The sequence below is a fragment of the Rhinolophus hipposideros genome (genome assembly GCF_964194185.1).
Source record: "Rhinolophus hipposideros genome assembly, chromosome: 2".
NCBI classification, from domain to species: domain Eukaryota; kingdom Metazoa; phylum Chordata; class Mammalia; order Chiroptera; family Rhinolophidae; genus Rhinolophus; species Rhinolophus hipposideros.
In genome coordinates this window covers 90,085,569-90,107,233 of record NC_138048.1, presented here as the reverse complement: position 1 = coordinate 90,107,233, position 21,665 = coordinate 90,085,569, and positions in this window count along the sequence as shown.

Genomic DNA, 21,665 nt, shown 5'->3' with positions numbered 1-21,665 from the left:
TTTTTGACCACTTTTTCACACTATTCACTAAAGAATATTTATATATTTCTTAAACATATTGGAGGCACTGTTCATGGCTATCCAGTCCCCCATTTGTTGAGGGTGACCATATAATTTATTGTGTTATCTTAAGGGATATTGGGAAGCTATTGATAATTAAATTGGGGCAGTAGAGATGCACAACTCTCCTTGGAAAATATGATGCATATAAGCATAAGATGAAAATAAGATAATGTAAGAATAGAATGAAAGTAAGAAAATGGGACACATATAAAAATGCAGGGATCAGTGACTTCTAAAACTCTAGTTCCAAAAAGTTTTCCCTGTGAACTTTTTGAATTTTTAAAATGAAAACAAGTACAATAAAAACCATTGTAGTTTTTTTCCCCTTTCTTACTTCTCCATTCCCTCCTTTCTAATTGTCCTCCACTTTTATATTTTATTTCCTTTTTCTTTCTCTTTTTTGCCTGACCGGTCAGAATCCTTATAGGTAGCATAAATAATTGATCTTAAGTGTCTATTTTTATTATCCAGTCATGTTACTGTCCTCTTGTACTGGGAAATAAATTATGAAGTTTTTTTGTTTGTTTGTTTGTTTGTTTGTTTGTTTGTTTTAATTTTTAACAGTGCTCCACTAGGGTATGCTTGACTTGTGGTAGTTGCTTTAGTTATTTTTGAAGAGATCATAAATTACACATAAATAAGGATATTCATATGTATCCTCATTTATATGTATCATTAATTATATAAGACAATATAAATGTTAAAGGTTAGAAGTTCACACTGTTAGATTTTTCTCACTTTGAAAATACCTGGACTAACCACCACTTTTAATCTTATCACATTTTCACTTTGAGCTAATTTCAGAATACTAAAAAAACTCACCAAAGTCATGCTATATAGATTGTGCAAAAATATGGTGTGGAAGCTGTCTTTAAATCAATGCTAACATGAGTAGAATATTTAACTAACATTTTAAATTAATAGTCATCTAGTAGATCTCTATTTAAGCAAATATGAATGGTCGTGCATTTGGTACTAGATTAAGATATGAAATGGGTGATTTATTCCAGTCACTGGAAATATTTGGATATTAAACACCTTATTTAGAAACAATATGCATCTATTATCAGATTGATTTTGTATAAGCTTGTAGGAAGAAGTACAGTCACCTGTCTTTGATAATTTAAATAAAAGCAATAATATTCAGGATTTGACTTCCTGAGGTGAATTCTGCTAGCATGGCAAAAACTGGTATAGAGCCACAATAGTCAAAATACAGAAGAATGAAATATGAAGTCACAGGTAGGAGAGATGTCAAAGGGAATCATTTAACAGAAAATTCTAGTGGTATTACTGTGTTTCCCCAAAAATAAGACCTAACAGGAAAATAAGCCCTATCATGATTTTTCAGGATGACATCCCCTGTACATAAGCCCTAAAGTGTCTTTTGGAGCAAAACTTAATATAAGACCCGGTCTTATTTTCAGGGAAACATGGTAGTTACTTTAAAATATTTTTGTCACTGTTTTTACACTGTTTTTATTTTCATTTTATGATAAATAATTGTAAAGGTTTACATTTTGAAACAGGAAAATGGCCAATGTAGCTTACAATCAGTGCAATAATATTTATTTATTTCCAAAACATTAAATCTAATTCTTTATAACATTTCTATTGGAAATAAATGTAAGAAATTTCTAGAATTACGGAAGGATTAAATATGTCAGCATGGCTAACGATTCATAATTATTCATACCCCAGTCTGTACATTAAGATGAATTAGGAAATTCATAGTTAATGTTTTCATACCTGTTTCAGTTTACATTCAAATAATGGACTATTTTTATTTAACACCAATTTTTGTGTGCTATTTTTTTTACCATGCACCAAAAAATAAATAAATAAATAAAGCTTGTATTTTATCTTAAATTGTTCCCAGCTCACTTTTTGTCTTATGGAGTTATTTAAGAAGGTAAATCATTTTAGACTTCATTGTAACATGAATCCATTGGTTTTATGATATTTTCATATTCATCTCCATTTATAAATGCTGTGTGGATTCAAGGTTCAAGATAGCCTTTAAAAATCTAACCCTTGACTAAGAAGGCCAGGTGCAAATCCTAGCAAGATGTTCAGGTGTGGTGTGGAAATAAACTTTCTTTGCATTCTCCTATGATATCAGTTACATTTAATTCATCATTGTGTACCTAGGTAGCAGCAACACTGCAAATTGCAACATCTTAGTTGACTGACTGTCTGTAAGTTCCAGAATAATTAAAGAGAGCCAATAAACTAGAAAAAACAATTTTCAGGATTATGTAATTTTTCAGTAGTATTCTGCAATTCTATAGAAGTCTTGTGAAAATGGGATGGTGTGATTTCTAATAAATGATATAAAGTGTCAAAGAGGGAGAATAAAAAGAAACATACGTATTGTACCATACAGACTGGTGACAACATACATGTTGCTGGCAACAGGCTGGTAGCAACATCATGATTCCATGATGAGTATTACTGTCCAATTTTCTTTACAACAGCAAAGATAACAGAAGTAATGGCTATGATTACAAGATATTCTCACATTTGGAATATCTTGAAAATATGCCTCATAATAATGCTTAACTCCTGGAAGAAGAAAAACTATGCTATCATTTGGAAAAGAGTAAATTGAAAATGCAGGAGAGTTAAGTCTTATGAGGTGCTTGAAATAAATGTAAGTATCCCAAAATCCTTATCAAAATTTGGTAGAATTCTAAAAATATATAGTGTGTATCATAAGTGCAATATATACATACTTAGTTGTTAAATAATTGAAGGCAACAAGACTTGATGTATTTGTTTTCACTGCCTCCACCTCCTAAACAATGCCCGCAACCAACAAGACATTTACTTTATAAATTTTTTTTGTTCAGGTATTGGATAAAATCTTAGTTAATTTGACAAACATTTTATTATTTTCTTGCATAGATTGAACATTATGATGGAAGCTAAGTATTAAGGAATTTCTCTTTTATATATGTTCTAAATGTTAAGAACTTTGCTAGCTTGAAGCTTATTTTAAAGGGAGTTTAAAAGGAGTTTCACACATCATTTTCTTAGTTTCAACCAAACCTTGAAGGCTTGAATTTAATTGAAAATGTTAAAGTTTCATTTCAGGCTTCAGAGATCAAATCTTCTGAGAAAAGAAGGGTAATTTAAAGACAATTACCTTCTTTGGAATGTAATATAAAATCATCCTTATTTTCAAATTAAGGATTTCCATATTAAGATCACCTCTGGTTTAGTGGCTGGTAAATAGTACATTGCTGACATGAATACCTGTGGGTTCCTTTAAAGCAGCTATAAGTTAATCAGTTCCCTACCACCTGCTGGCTTTCTAATGAAGAATGATACTTTGCTGAAATTTAAAGACGCTCAACAATCTGATTCTTCATATTGATTCCAACTATAGAAAACATTTCTCTCTATGTCAGGGCTCTGGGGATGTGGTAACAGTCAGGCTTGTCAGAAGGCTAACATTCAAGTCTTGGTTCTTTTAATTTACTGGCTGTTTTAACTCGTACTTTTTTTTTTTTTTTTAACTATGTGGGTCTCATTATCTCTAAGCCTTGCAAGAGTAGTACTTCTACTACCTAGTCCTATAAATTTTTCAGTCCTCTTTCTCTTGAGATTGTAGTTGTAAGAATAAACTGGAATTATCTATCTTCTAACAGCTGGTAAATATACAGTGCTATACAACGTTTAAAAATGGCACTTTTCTGGTATGTACATAAGTATAAATTTCAGGGATGCTCAATGATTGTAGGCTAATTCCACTGTGTAATGGTTAATTTTATGTGTCAGGTTGTCTGGGACAGGGTGCCAAGATGTGTGGTCAAATATTATTGTTGATAGTTCTATGAGAATGTATTGAGATGAGATATACATTTAAATCATTGGATAGCAAATTTCCTGCCTTAATGTTGATGAATCTCATCCAATCAGCTGAAGACCTGAATAGAACAAAAGACTGAACTCTGCTGAGTAATCTGAAATTCTGCAGCAGAGGCCTTCAGTCTTGAACTACAGTTCTGGCTTGTCTCTGGTCTCTAGTCTGCTAGCACACTTTGCTGATTTTGAACTTGCCAGCCATCTTCATTATGTGAGCCAATTCTTTTAAATAAATCTCTCTCTCTCTCTCTCTCTTCTGTGTGTGTGTGTGTATATATACATATATGTACATATATCTGTGTGTATACACACACACACACACACACACACACATATATATATACATATACAAACAAGTACACATTTTAAGAAAGGAAAAAGTGTATTAAAATTGAATACAAGTCACTTTGGACTTCTGCAATTACAAGAAGTACTCTAAGTGGTTACCATCAGCATTAATTTTAATACAGTTTTTTTCCCTTTCTTCAAATGTGTACACACTTTTTTTGGAACCCTCTGTATATATACATATATATGCAATCTATCTGTTCTGTTTCTCTGGAGAACTCTGACTAACACATACTGCAAAATTATACATTAAAATTTATAGAAATTGTGTTTTTATAATATTGAAGATTTGTCCTTTAAAAACAATATTACCTTTCACAAGTTAGGTTTTGTATTGCCTAAGTCTCTATTTCCTTCCTACTGATGATGTATGGCAGATGATATTCAGTTTCTCCAATATGCAGCATTCTCAGGCTACGACCCTTAATCAAATCAGGTCCCACATTCTAGGACACAGTTCCACCTCTTCAGTTTTAACAGAAGCAGTCACACAAAGCAATGCCCTCTCTACTCCACTGAATACTTTGAAATATTCCTGTACAGAAAAGGGGTCTGTCTACTCCTTTACTAAGTTTCTCCCATGAGAATAGAACGTCCCTGGTTAAGAACCTGGCTGTTGTCATCCATTTGTTCCAGCTCAGCAGGCCAAGTGTTATTGAGATCAAATCTTAGTCAATGTGTCCCCAAAATGACGTGTGGCAGAAATATAATATTTGAATCCAGTCACTATTCAACATGCCCCTGATCTTTTTAGTTCTTGGGGAGCCACTCCTCCCTTTCTCAACTAATTTTCTTGTCCTCTTATTCTCTCATCTTACAGCACTGAACCTTCCATACCCTGGAGGCTCTCAATATTGATTCCATTGCAACCATTTTTCCTTGTGCCATTGTAAATAAACGTGACCAATATCTGTCTACCTTTTCAACAGAGGTCTGCTGCCTGCTTGCTTTGACTAAAACTTGTTTCTCCCCTGAGAACATATTCTGCTGTGGCCATCCACTATGGAATTACAATCAAACATGGTTTACAGAGCCAGGAATGGACTCTGGTGTTCCCTTCATTATTACTTCTTTTTCTGGATCTCTGCTACATGCGCATGTTCTTGTGAGTTTCAGGCAATTTAGCTACAAGCCCCTCTTTTTCTCTAATCCTGTCAGTACTCTCATTCCATGACATCTTTCAGATAAGAGTCATAAACATTATCTTGTCATCACTCCAAATCCTATGAAAATGTAAAGACAATTTAACATCCAATTTTGGCAGCTCTATCAAAAAACTATTCTCAAAACTCACAGAATACTTGAAATGCAATGCCAGTCATACCTTGTATCTCAAAGAGCTTAAATTTAGAGGATTTTTGTCCTCTTATATCCAATACATTCCATTCCTTACATACATATTTTTTCATGCTTTCACTCCTGTTGTATTTATTAATATCACAGAACCTTCAACTCTTTATCCGCTCACAACTTATCGGGTATATCTAGGCTCTCTTAATCAATGCTATAATTCGTTTTTCTATGCTACTAACTCTTGGAAGTTAAGCATTGTTGGATAAAATTATACAGTTATGCACAATTGTGAAGAAACAAATATGTGGATTCAAACTACAGCCAGAATCTTAAGACTACCAAGATTTCATTTATCTTTTAAATATCTCAATCTCATATTCCCATCAAAACTATATTCCAAATACTTACCATTATCCATAATACTTTGATCATTACTTCACCTCATATTTCATAGAAAAAATGAAGTTCATAGGTGTTATCTATCAAAAGAAAAAAAACTTCAATTCGACTTAAATACGTATTTATTTTCCCTTAGCCTTAGAAGATAAAGTTTACTTCATGCTTAAGGCTTATTACATCTTCAGTACACCTATTTGCCCTCATTCCTTTGGTCTGCATTAAAGTATGTATAAGTCTCTATCCTTAAGGAAAAACAAAAATTATTAAATCTTCCCTGTACTCCCAACTTTCTCCAATTACTGTTTTATCTTTTATTATTCTCATCTGGCTTCTTATAATATGTGTCTACATTTTCTTATCTCAGTTTTTCACTTTCCATTAATGCTCCAAACCCTTCATTCTAGAGCCACTGTCCATCCCTTTACTAAAAGTGTTGTTAAAGGCATCAATGTTCACCCTCTATAAATCTAGGTTATATTTTCAACTAGATTTTTCAGACTTTTTTATGCTCTTGAATCTATTCATTCCATCCTTTTTCTTTAGTTGAACAAATGCATTTGAATGCAATATCTTAAAGTACTGTCCTGCTGAAAAAGGTAAACCTTGGTTGCTGCCCTCAGAAAAGTTTTTTCTAGAGGGAATTCAGACACTTTACAAGTTATTACAGAAAAACTGTCATTGTGACAATTGTTTACAATTGTATTAGAGAAGAACATATGGGAGTCAGTAAAGACATCTAGAGAAATGTGTGTTTAATCCTGAAGAATGGGAGAGTTTTGCTTGAAATGCTCTTCTCTTTTTATTCACCCGAGCCCACACATTCCACATTTCCTGCAAGACGCCTATTCCTCTTCTAATCTCTCAAATACTGTTCTCCCTCAATTCTCAGTTCATTCCTCATCATGCTGTACATATGTTCTGATTTTTTTCCTCTTATGGTTTTCCCTACCCTGATTATAGTAAACCTTTACTCAGGATAGTCTATTCTCTATCCAAAGGCCGACTTCTTTTAAATGCAAGGTCAAAATCCTCTTAAATTCTCTATGCTATAGTGCTTATAAATACTCAATGTTCCCACAAAACCCTATGTATCTGACATGTCTATTTCTATATTTTTTCATAAGTATCTATTCATTAAACTATTTTTCCTCTCAACTATGAGTTCCTTGAAAGAAAAAGATATGTTTAATTAATGTTGTAGCTTTAAAATTATTAAATGATATGTAAATAGGGGGTACTACATACATTTTTATTAAATAAAAAATGAATTAATGCATGGATGAGAAAAAATTAAATGATCCTTTTATAAAACACACTTGCAGTTAATTTACAGGCCAGTTTACATAAATAATGTCAAGATGGGTGAACATCTAGGATTTTTAATGTAGTTGGAGAATGTGATTGCTTGGAAGTATGTAAAAGAACAGATTTTGAAATAAAATCCAAGGTATTTTTGATTTGTGATAATTCTTGCTTCCTTGCAACCTGAAACCAACCAGAGGCATCTTTCTCTGTCTTCTTGATGTCACTAAAACAATGATCAGACTTATCTAGTTATTACTTTACCAAACCACAGCTACAGACACATTTTATTTCTACTGCTTGTGGCAAATTCTTCAATTGGCTTTCAGAAAACCATTCTTGCTTGATTTTTCATTTCCCTGTTTGAACTCTCTGCAGATACTTTGCTGGTTTCTGTAGTTCTTAATCCCTAAACATTGGAGCATACTAAAAGTTATCCCTGGAGTTTTCTGGGGATTGTTGTTTTTAAATCTAAAACAGTGATTTTTCAATTGCAAACTGTGTTCCCATGAGACATTTGACAATACCTGGTGACATTTTAGGTTGCCACAATTAGCAGTTGCTACTGAAGTATCGTGGGTAGAGGTTAGGGATGCTGGTAAACATCTTGTAATGCACAGGACAGCTTTCCAAAACAATTATCCAGCCTGCTATATCAATAGTGCCAAGATTAGGAGATCCTGATTTAGAATCACTCCTTTGGTCATCTCATTTAATTCCATGGCTTTAAATACTATTTAAAGACTGGTGACTCCCAAATTTAAATTTCCCTTGGATTCTGACACATAAATCTACTGCCCACTTTTTGTGTCAACTTAGATGACTAATAAGTATTCCAAGCTTAATATGTACAAACAAAATTCTTGATTCCCTTTAAACACATTCCATCTAAAAACCTTTTCAATTTTAGTAAAAGGCAATATATTTTAAAGCAAAAAAAAAAAGAAAGAAAGAAGAAAAGATCATCATTGATTATCTTTTACTCAAATCTATGTGTGTTTAATCAGCATTTTCTATTAATTCAACACTCAGAATATATCAAACAGCAAATTGCTGTGTTTTGCCATGTATAATGCCCTCCTGTGCTTAATGCACACCCATGTTTTTGGCCCAAACTTTCAGGGGGAAATAATCTCGTTTTAATTTTTCAATTCAAATTTTTATCTGTTTACATTTAGGTATTTTTTTGTATTATAAAAGAATTTTAGCATTTTTTTTAACATATTATGGTATAAGAACTTTTATGTAACAAATATTACAAAGCACAAGAACAGATAAAGGTACAAGAAATTTTTTGTACGGGTAACAAATTTTATGATATTTACACATCACAGAAGGCCAAGAACTCTTCTGCACTGCAAGTTCGCCGTAAGTTCAACAAAACTGAGTATCATATTCCAGGATATTATTTTGCATATGGATATTGTTATTGATTTTTAGAGTTATACTTCTAACTCATAAGCATAAGTAAAAGAATTAAAAATGTTTATATAGATACAGAATTAGTACTACCCATGTATAATGTGCATCCTTATGTTTCCCTCACACATTTGGGCAAAAAAGCGTGTATTATACACGGCAAAATATAGGTAGTTTTCATCACTTTCTCTTGTCAAAGCCACCATCATTTCTTGTTCAGATTATTGCAGTTGTCACCATTTGAGTTCATGTTTCTGACCTCAAATATTTAACTTTCAGTATCTCTTCCTATGTAAATATCTTTAACTCTATCTCTAACTCTATATCTCTAACTGTACATTTTAACTCTTTTAATCTCCCAATACATCCTGACATACTTTTATTTATCTTATTTATAATGTAACACAGACATAACATCTTTCATAGTCATTTCTTGAGGGAGGTTTTGTATTAATTTATCTGGATGTAATAGAGTGCCCAATATGTAATTGGTTAATATGTAATTTTCTTAATAAAGAATATGAAGAATATGAAGGTTAAACTATGCATCCTAAATACATACATATAAATGTACATATGTAAATTAAAGTTTATTAAAGTAAATTAAAGTTTAAAGTGAAAATAAGATCCTTCTTTTTAGAAAATTATGTACCAAAAAAAAATTAAGTTATAAACTGTATGAAACTATGGCAAGTTGAATTCAATATCTACATCCACATTTAGGAAAAAATATTATAAATTACACTATACATTGTTGTAATTTATTACAGTCTGTTATCAGCAACAAAATATTTTGAAGATTGGATATATGTAGACACTAAATAACATAAAATTATAAAGGTTTATTTGTGCTTACCAGTTAAAGTTGATCATGTGTAACTTTAATTAAAAGTGGGAAAATGTGTTTTGCTAATGCTGCAGGATAATTGGAAAAGATAAAAAGAAAGTTTGATAATTAAATGTGTCCCTGTTTCTTACCCAAAGATAAAGGCAAAATATTATGAATCATATTTTTAATAAGTTCTTTTTATTTTAATAAATATGCGGCCTCAGTGCTTCTTTAGTTCTGAAATACTAATGGGACTTTACATTCTAGTGAATGTATTACATTCTGATATCAGTAATTATTTCTATTACTAGTATAATAGCTGCTCTGATTAATGATTAGCTTATTGCCTAATTCAATTTTTTAAATGAAACTTAAATATCCCATTATCATTAATTTAAATAGGATCCCATATGACATCTGAGCCTCAAGCAAACTGCTAAGCTCTAAGCTTTATTTATATAAAAATATTTAGATTTTATAGATTTAGTAAAAGAAATATATTAAGAGATTGATTATAGGTAAAAACAGTTTACAATAATAAACTAATATTTATTTTTAGAAAATCATATTTAAACACATCACATTGAATTATTTCTATTCAAAATAAACCGATCTTTCATCAAAATGCAATAAATTGACATGGTTATTTATCACTGTTTCATTCTTTAAAACATTATATTTCTTCACTGAATGTGCAAATACTGAGAATATTAATTTTTGTTTTTCATGCATTCTATTCCTCCTGAGATACATGAATTGGCAAGTATAATAAATTCATTGTTGCTTTCTTTTGTCTGAGAAAGCATCAGGTAACAAATTTATCGATCGTTGTCTTAAATTGAACTAATTTTTTACACAATCCATTAGTTTCCTATTGCTGTTATGACAAATGCCACAAACTAGACTCTTAAAATAGCCGAAATCTACTTCCTCATAGTTCAAGAGGCCAGAAGTTGAAACCAATATGTCTGTAGTAATGGCTCCTTCTGTAGTCTCAGAAGGAGAACCTGTTTCATTCCTCTCTTCTAACTTCTGGTATCCCATGGCTTATGGGTCACTCCAGTCTCGGCCCTTATCATCACATGGCCTTCTTTTCTGTGTGTCTGTATGTTTTCAAAACTTCCCCTCTTTATAAAGTCATCAATCTGTTGGATTTAGGTCCCACTCTAATCCAGTATGATCTTATCTTAAGTAATTACAACCGCAAAGACCCTGTTTCCAAAGGTTACCTCCTGCATTTCTGGGTAGACATGAATTTTGTGAGATGCTATTAAATATGTGGAGTCACTCATTCACCCAGTACAGTTCACTCTGTGCTCTCCCACCAAATTCATGTCTGTCCCACATGCAAAATGCATTCACCCCATCCCAACATTCCCCCAAATCTTAACCCATTCTAGCATTAATTCTAAATCTAAAATCTCATCTGCCCTTGGAGTCGTCCTTCCTTTTTCTTGAAGAATAACACATGTTCACAGCCAAGTAGTTCTATTATCTCATTTTCTGCCTGTAGAACCCCAAAATTCCAACAGCCTCATTTCACCTTATTCTATCTCTGTTCCTTTCTGTCCAAACTGGAAGTTGTTTGTTTTGTGTTGTTTATCGATATAACATTTTAAATTGGGAATTTTTCAAATCATTAAGTTCTTTTTTTGCTTGGCAGTTTCTTCCATATTTTATCTTTTTCTTCTTGCATTTTACTATAAGCAGCAAGGAGAAACCAAGTCAGATCTTCCATATTTTGTTTGGAAATCACTAAACATCGAAGCTCAATACTTACAGGCTCTACTTTCTTTCTACTCAATATGAGAACATAAGTTAGTCATTTTTTTTTCCTGCTACTTGTTAACAAGGATCACTTTCCTTCAGTATCTATTAACATGTTTTCCATTTCCAGGTGAAATATTACCAGAAGCAACTTTAACATTTGTATTTCTATCAACATTCTTTCCTTGATGATGTATGCCTTCTGGAAGATGAAGTTTTTTCTACAACTCCCCTCACTTCTTTCTGAGCTCTCCATGATGGTCTTTGACAACCGTGTTTATCATTCACCACAAAACTCTTCCAGTCTTTACCCATTATCTAATCCCAAATTTCATATCACTTATGCAATTTAGGTATTTGTTATAGCAGTACCCCAATTCTTAACAACAAAATCTGTACCAGTCAATCAATGTCCTCCAGAGAAACAGAACCAATAAGATATAGGGATTTAGATTTAGGTATAGATTTAGATTCGAATATAAATATGGATGTGGGTGTAACTATGGAATTTAATTTAAGGAATTGGCTCATACAGTTGTGGAGGCTGGCAAGTTAAAAATATGTAGGGCTGCTCAACAACTTGGATACGCATGCAAGACATGATGGTACAGTCTGGAGGCAGAATATTTTCTTCTCTGGGAAACTTCATTTCTTATGGCCTTCAACTGAATGGATAAACCTACCCACATTATGGAGCTTAACCTCTTTTACTTCAAGTCAACAGATTGTAGATGTTAACTACACATTTTGGAAAAAAAACAGCCTTTCTCCTGTGTTTCTCTTTTACTCTCACACTACTGCCACCTTCACAATACTTCTGACATCAGATGTGTGGGGTTTTTCCTCCACCAAGCAATTCTCTGTGACACCAGCTGGGAGGTCTTCAATTTAACTCAATTTTGACACTATCTACCTGAAAATAGCAACAATCCCACAGGTTAAGGACTCAGTTCCTCAAGATTTCTCCTACCCAGTTCAAATGCCAATTGCAAATCCAATCCAAATTGTCACTTGAGCTTCTGATCAACTTTCCATAAATCGGAGGATCTCACTACTTCCTCCTCAAGTTTGATAATTTCCCAAAGGAGCTCACAAAACTCACATAAACACATTTATTTATCAGTTTATTAAAGGAAATAATAAAGAATACAGATGAACAGCCAGATGAAGAAAAGCATAGGGTAAGTTCTGGAAGTATTCTGAGCTCACATGTTTCTGTCCCTATGGAGTTGAGGTGTGTCACCCTCCTAGCACATGGATGTGTTCACCAACCTGGATCTCCCTAAACCCCATATTTTTGGGATGTTTATGGAAGCTTCATCATGTAAGCATCATCATCACTAATTTCATTTCCACCCCTTTTTCCTACTCAAGAGAATGCAAGGTAAGGAACGGCTAAAAATTCCAAGCTTCTGAAAATGGCTTGATATTTCTGGTGAACAGCCCCCATCCAGAAGCCATTTAAGAGGCCACCCAAAGTTGACTCAATAGAACAAAAAACACTGTTACCACCTAACAAATTACAATAATTTCAGAAGCCCCGTATGCAACAGAAGAATCTAGGCTCTCCTTTTAACACTTAGCTCAGAAATCTTCTCCAGTAAATATTCAAGTTCATTGCTTACATGATTTTTTTTCCACAAAATTTTAAGATGCCATTCAATTAGGTTTTCTACCACTCGAGATCTTGGACTTGATTATGTATGCTGAGTACCTTTTGCCATATAAGGTAACATTCAGAGATTCCAAGTTATTATTGGAGTCGTTATGCAGTCATTTCACACCCAATGAAAAGCTGAATATATGGCACGATTTAGTTAATAACACACATAGGAGAGGAAATATCTGACAGAGCAACCCACTATGGTGAGGAGGAAGAAAAACATTAACCTGTCTTTTCACTTCCTTCGGGCCTTCAAAATACCATTTGTTCCTCTAATGTAACAACCCCAGATGAAACCAACTGTCTTGGGAGTCTGGGAAATAGAGTCTTCAGAGATCAGATCATCAGAGATAAACTATAGAACAAAAGAAAAGAACAAGAATTGATCTGAGAGTAAATAATTCCAAGACTGAGTTAGGGGATAGGGTGAACTAGGTGGATGTTGTCATTTCATTTCAAGTGGTCACAAAAGGTCTTTGTGATAAGGTAGACTTTGAACAAAGGAATTAAGGAAACAAAGAAGAAAGCCATACAGTTATCTTGGAAAAAAAGCATTTCGAACAGATGGGACAAAACATAATAGTATGAAGTTCAAACAATTTTGAGGAAAACCAAAGAGGCATGCATGGCTTAACTTTGGAGAGAATATAGGGGAAAATATATGAAAGAATACAGGATTGTCATAAATGGTGAAAGTCTGTGTCTGATATTCCTTATAATGTGTGGTACATAATTTGTATACTATACATGGCAGCCTTGAGGCCAGAGTATAAAGCATGTGTGTTTATGTAAATTATATAAGATCTTATAGATTCTTGTAAAGAATATAGATTTTCTTTTTAAAGAATGAGAAGTCCTTGCTACTAGATCTTGATCAGAGAAGTGACATAGTATAACATTTATTATAAAAGAATCACTCTGATACTTCTTTTGAGAATAAACTGAAGGGTAGAAGCATAAAAAAATAGGGACATTAATGCAATAATCTAAGAGTGAGATCATTGTGGTTTCAACTAGAAGAAGGGATAAGTCCTGATTGTTTTACAGAATATATATATATATATATATACACACATATATATACATATATAGTTACATATATATACATATATAGACATATATAGAATATATAACTATTTGTTATAGTCACATATATAGTTACATATATACACATATATATACATATATATAGTGTTATATAGTTACATATATAAATATATATACATATATACATATATACATACATGTATATATGTATATATGTATATATATTATGTATATATATGTGTGTATATATAGTATATATATACATATACACACACACACACACACACACACACACACACACACACATATATATATATATATAGTTGCCTTACAGCTGTGAAACTATTTGTTCCCCATGATCTTCCCAGGATTTCACAAGGGAGTGCCTCAACAAAAGGAGGAAAATCTCCTTTGAGGGGAAGTCTCAGCAAACTGAGACCTGATGGAATTATATCGGTCCCTCCCCTTCATTGGACTCCTTGGAGACGTGTGTGTGAAGGCATAGTTCAAGCTTGAACACAATGGGAACTTTCGGAAGGACAGGTAGCAGGCTACTAACACACAGATCTTGAGATTAACATTCTTTTACCTCTTTAGAAGTTTACCAATAAAAACTACGCGTTGACCTGATTCAGAGCCAGTCCTTGAGGCTGCAGCACTTTGGCCCCGCGTGTATTATAATCTTGGCTACTGTCTTTTGTTAGCCCTGCGCCGCCCTTCTCCCTCCCCACAACCCTCTTCCTGTGGGATGTGACAATACGTATATGAGCCTGGAGGATTTGCTGATGAATTGCTTATCTAATGTGAAAGTGGCATTGGAGTCTAAGATGACTACAAGTTTTCAAGGCTGGTATTTGCAATAATATAGTTTTCATTTATTGAGGAGAAACTGAAAAAAAAAGCAGGCTTTGGAGGAAGCATCAGGAATTAAAATAATATGTGTCTGAAGTGGAAGAGGTCAATGAGTAACATTCAAAGCATTAAGAGAGGATTACATTGGATGTTGAATTTCCTAGACTGATGGCATGAGTAGTATCAGATACTGTAAGTTAGGAGACAGAATAATCAATAATTGAGAGGGTTTGGTGAGCAGGTAGATAAAGAGATAAGTGAAGAAACGGCAAATTGAGATAAAGCTGGATGTATGAATCTTAAAGGATATACATTTTTTCTTAAAATTATAAAAGTAATGGGATATTGTAAACAAAGGAAACTGAAATGTCCCCCAATCTGATCTCCATGGGATGTAAAATGAAAAGCAGTTTTCATAGAAAGGCAACAGGGAAATTTTTGTTAGTGGGTTATAGTCAGGTTTTAATTAAGAAAACAAATTTTCTGAGATGAGCCTAAGCCCATTGAGCATTTTTCTAGTTTGGAGGAAGAATGGACAAGTGGGAGGGCGTGTTCAGGAGTGAAGGTTAACAAATTAGAAATTAAATGATGATAAGGAAAGACTATATGATGAGAGCAAATCACTTTGTGTTGAGACAGAATAAAACTGGGATGTAAATTGTATTAAATTTAATTCAAAATCTCCTTTAGCAGAGCAGTTATTCCAAATCAAAAGGATTTAGTGTGGCTTGGAAGAATGGAGTGGTAAATTAATATAGGCATTCCAGTTCCCTAAATGTTGTATTCCCTGTATTCTAGGAATTGCCTTATTTGTAGTAATGACTGACTACTATGTTCTTAGTTCTTAGAAGCTAAATCTTCATCTGGGCCCTTATTACCAATGACAAAAGGACCCATTTGGAGCTGGTTAATACAAGTGGCTGGGTGATAGCGCATCTTTTCTCACAAACAAAATGCTTTCCACATCTCTGTGCTCTGTGTGGGATAACATTGTCTGGTACCCTGTCCTTAGAAAGGATACTGTCTGAGGTTGAAGCTGAAAAATAAGACCCCAATTTCAGTTTTATTATGCTTATTTTGACACATTTTAATATTCTCCTGGGAGAGATACTTCAGGCCATTTTAGTTTATTAACGTTAGTCTAATTATCATATGAGATATCGCTATTGATTTCATACCAGGAAACTGTACCAATAACGACGATGTTAATGTTTATTGTGATTAGGCCAGAGGTACCTATAGATTTTCTGAACCCAGCTAATGGCTACTACAGCAAAGAAGATTTTAGAAAATAATTATAAAACTCCTGTTATGGCTTTTTCCACCCCACCTCACCCTTATTATTATCTCTGATCTTAATTTATAGGTGTGAATAAGGCGCAGGCAGATACTGTATTATCTATTTTCCTATGTACTGCATTTTAGAGAAGAAGGTAAATATCGATGGAGGATGTTGTTTACAAAAGTGAATATCAATTATATCAATGCTGTTGATATGACATCAGTGTTATATCAAGGCTGTTGAGTATTGTTCTCACCCAGGGTGCTCTAATGCATGGTCACATGACTTATTTTGGCCAATAGAACTATAGTACATACACATCATGCAAGCAGAGACTAGAAACGAGCTTACACATTGGGGCCTATCCTCATTTGCTGCTCTTTGGAACCCTCAGGCCATGATGTGAATAAACCAAGGACATCCTACTGTTTGAGAAGGGTCCGTATGGTGCCAAAATGAGCTATCCAAGCTGAGGTCCTTAGGCCAATGAGCCTGCCAACTACTATAAGGTTAGTGCAAAAGTTGGTGCAAAAATAATTGCGGTTTTTGCAATTATTTTTAACCTTTTAAACTACAATTACTTTTGCACCAACCTAAACACATGTGAAGGCAGTTATTCAGATCATGCAGCTACCAGCTGACCAGCCAGCTGACCACAGACACATGAGAGAACTCAGTAGAAATATATATAACCCAAACCATTGCTCACAAAACCCACAGAATCATAAGCTAAATCTTTTAAGTCACTAAATTTTAGATAATGGAATGTACAGCAAAATCTAGCTGATAAATAATATAGTATAAAGCATTATTTAAATGGATATATTGTATAGATATAATTAACTGCTATTTATCTTTCCACATCTTCTATATCTTAAAAGAAAATATATGAAAAAAATGTCATTTAATTTACAATAAAACCTTTTTAAAAGGCACTTTGATGCATAGATTTAATGTTATTTCCAATAAATTAAATATAAGCCTTTCAGTACTATTGTTTCTTTAATGAATGAGAACATATGCCATTTTGCAGTAGCAATAAAATCAGAACAGAACAGGATTGTATGCTATTTTGTTTTTATTGATTTGTTATAATGACATTTTGAAATAAAAATGAGACAATGATTTGGATACTATCCATCTTTTTAGTATTAACCATGTGTAAAAATATTTATAACATTATTAGACAAAATGCAGTCATACTTGAAATTAATAAATAAAACTATTTGTTAAAACTGTTTTAAAAAGTGATGATTCCTTCCACTATTTGCCCCTAGAATAAACAACAACAACAACAAAAGAGAAGGACAAAGTCCAGTCAAATAAATAAGAGCAGTTAACTATTTCTTATTTCTATTTGTTGTTAAATTGTTCCATCATGTTTAGCGTCCCACATATTTAGTACTCACACATACAGTTCAAAATCTAATGGCTTTGAGACAAGATTCTTTTTTTTCCAAAAAATTTATTGGGCTGACGATTGTTAGTAAGTTTACATAGATTTCAGGTGTACAATTCTGTATTACATCCTCTATAAATCCCATTGTGTGTTCACCACCCAGAATCCGTTCTCCTTCCATCACCATATATTTGATCCCCTTTACGCTCATCTCCCTTCCCCGCACCCCCCTTACCCTCTGGTAACCACTAAACTATTGTCTGTGTCTATGAGTTTTTCTTTCTCATTTGTTTGTCTTGTTCTTTTGTTGTTTGGGGTTTATATACCACATGTCAGTGAAATCATAGGGTTCTCTGCTTTTTCCGAGACAAGATTCTTTACTTTAATCCATGGTTTGATGCTATCTCAAAGCAGTGGTTTTATAACCATTTCACACAAAAGATTGGAGCTATCTCAAAGCAAAGTAGGTGCATATTGATATACTACTATGCTTCTAGTTAAACCAGAACTTTTTGCTCACTGAGTAATTATAAAGATCTAAGTAAACATGTGAGTGAATGCAAAGTACACCTGAACCTCTGCATAGAGCAAGCTGAAATTTTGTACTTTGGAGATGAAGTTTGGAAATGAACTGTCTATCAGTGGGAAAATACTGTTCTTTTTATTTTGTTTATCCTGGGAATTTGCCCAGAGAATTGTCTTGTGGAGCTAGTCTATAAACACCATCTTGTTACTACTGTTTCTTTAATTAATCATTAGAAATAATCCAGCAACATAGCAGACAACATTCTCTTTAAAAATAAATCTGATTATATTTAAGCCTATAATGTCTGCGGCTTCCTATCACTTTTGGGATAAGGACAAATAACTATGATATGGTTACATATGACTCTGTATTTTTCATGTTCTTTTTGACCCCTTTTCCCTCCCTATACAGACGAGTTTTAGGAATTTTTGTTTGCATTGTGGCTTGCATCCTTGCTGTCTAAACTACAGTTTCAGTGGAACTATTGTGTTTCCTCTAAGTCACCGTGTTCTTTCCTGATCATCTGTATTCAAAATACTCTTTCCCATTTCCCTCCAGAAATCTTGTTTTATCTAAAAACTTACATTTCAACCAATCACCTTTATTTTTTGATCAAAATATACGATTTTTTTTTTATGAGTTGAGAATATTTGTAAGTGCTTTTCAAATGTTGCACCGAACAGCTAGGTACTATTTTCCTAATAGCTAGGTACTATTATTTCTATTTTCAGACGTAAAAACTGAGGCACAGAAAGATTTAATAACTCCTTCGAGGTCTCAGTGTGGTAGAACTAGAATTCAAAAACAGGTTGTCTGATTTAAATGTCTATGTTTGAATCATGATGCTATTCTACTTCTCAATGCCTTAGGAAATTCTCTTTTAAACATTCACTCATGCACAGTAAGCCCCTTTTATGCATTTTCAAACTTCTGTATCTTTCCTTCTTAAATCTTATACTACTTTTAGTCAAATTTTACTTGTGAGTCTGTCCACAAATTGTGAATTCATGAGTAAAGTCGGTATCTTCACTACAAATAGAAATTGAACACATTTTTTAAAAGTAATTTATGAATTTGCGGTTATTTGTAATGTTTATCGAAGAGACTGTTTACCATATTTTCTATTATTAACAATTCCAATTAATAATTAATCTTTCATAGAACCCAAATCATATACTCCACTTGGCCAGCTGTATCATTTAATTTCATGATATTTTTACTTAGGACCACCTTTTATATTTAGTTTAAAAATGTTTAAATATGCATTTGGTTGATTTACTATAATACTCTTTTACAAAAATTTGAGAAACAGGACAGTCATAATCTGTGACTTTAATGGGATACTAATTTCAATTACAAATATTAACAATGCAACAGTGCTCCATCAAATGAAATCATAATTAAAATAAAGAGATAAAAGGCACATATTACACTTTAATTTTATTTAATATCTACCATCAATGCATAGAAAAAATGGAAAAGCTATACTTACTTTTTGTACATATAAACACATACTCAAGAGGTTCAATCTAATCTTAAAAGAAATTTCCATATTGAATTATATTTAAAAATATACCCAAGAAACTTACCTATTGAGATATTTTGTAACTTTATGTGTAAATTAAGTTGATAGACTTTCCTTCCATTGGCTTCTTATAAGAATAACAGAAGTAGTAAATCTAGACCAATTGTTGAGGAAGTAGAAATAGTTTTCATTGAGTAGAAGATTCTTATTTTTTCACCTCTGCCGTTGAAATAATGTGATAATGTATTTTAAATATTTTCAAACATCCACACACTACACCCGTTGCTAATGATTCTGAAATCAAGTATGTTTCATGCTTACCGTGTGTGTGTGTGTGTGTGTGTGTGTGTGTGTGTGTAAAATATTAGTAACAATATTTGAGGACCATAATTACTTATTTTTTAATTTTCCAATTACTGTTGTCACACAATATTATATTAGTTTCAGGTGTACAACATAGTGATTAGATATTTAAATAACTTACAAAGTGATCACCTCAGGTGATCATCTGACACCATACATATTAACTATACTGTATATGCAGTACTTTACATCTAGGTCACTGTTTTTACAACTGACAGTTTGTACAGCTTAATCCCTTCCCCTTTTTACCCATCCTCCCAACCACCCTCCCCTCAGGCAACCATCGAAATGTGCTCTGTATTTATGAGTTTGTTTCTATTTTGTTTGTTCATTTATTTTGTATTTTAGATTCCACATATATGCGAAATCATATGGTATTTGTCTTGCTCTGTCTAACTTATTTCACCTAGCTATAATTTTCAATCAAACTATGTTATTATAAGCAAAAATAATATTGTTCCATTTCTTACTAAAACATGGATAATATTACAATAAATTAAAATAAAAAGGGAAAATATAGAAATATTATGAGAAGAATAGAAAATTATATTTATAATAATAACTTTCCAACATTGTCAAGGATAAGGGATGAAATAATATGCAGCAACAAGCAGACATTACAATGACTATGTATAACTCATAGGTCACATGTACTGAATTGTGTGGGGGGGAAGCAAAATATAACCATCACCCTTTGTTAAAGAAGGAAGAAAAATGTAATAATAGGTGTGTAAAAAATAAAGTAGAACAAAAGAGAATATTGTTTCTTTAAAATTTTTAAATAATAGCAAAGGCAGCATTATAATTTTGCTTCTGGAAAGGAGTCATGACTTTCTTTATTTCCCCTGTTAAGTATAGCTAGAAAACACTGGGACTTTTACATAAAACAAATGTCAGTAGACACTGAAAGGTAAAGAGAAGTTGCAGCTGTAAGGAACCCTGTGACCAAAAGAATGACACAGTGGTGAGATCCCTGGGTTTCCTCTTGCCTCATATATACAAATCCTAGAATTGAGGAAGCCAGCAAAGTAGATTACACCAGTTAGTGCAGATAAATAACAACAACAAAAAAAGCCTACTCTTTTTCGCAAATAGTTCATGAAAGGGGTAGTTTAGTGGGATAGAAAAATTTTAGATAACAACATCTCTACTCTAGCCAAACATTGCAGAAAAAAAAATATATATAGCGCATAGCCCAGTTCACATCCATGCAAAGAGCAAGTAGAGTATGTAGACTTCCACAAAAATCAGGCTGTAACAAAGCACCCCAAATCCATCTCTGGAGTAGTGTCCAAGAAGGCTGATTTGAAATGAAAGGAGTCAAATAGACAATAAAAGTCAATTTTTTTCTTATCAATAATCTTTTGGCAGGAAATAGTAGTGCATATATTTGTATGTATGTTGTGTACTTTGTACAAGGACTTTGTAAAGAGATTTTGTGACAGTAATAATTTTGTATGTTTGTAAACTTTTCCAGTAATAAATTTTATTAAGTCTCTTAGAAGAGTAACATGGTGTGCTCGCTAACGTCTGGTTTTATTCCCATCTTCTGGGATTGCATCCCGCAGTATTCTTTCTCTTTATATCATTTTCTATACATACCCAAGGATTCTACCTGCTTTCATCTTCTTTGTAAGCCTGTCTCTTCCTATACCTTTGCTTGGGGTTTCTATCTCCTCAAAATCTAGTACATTGTACACATAATCTTTCTCATGTTC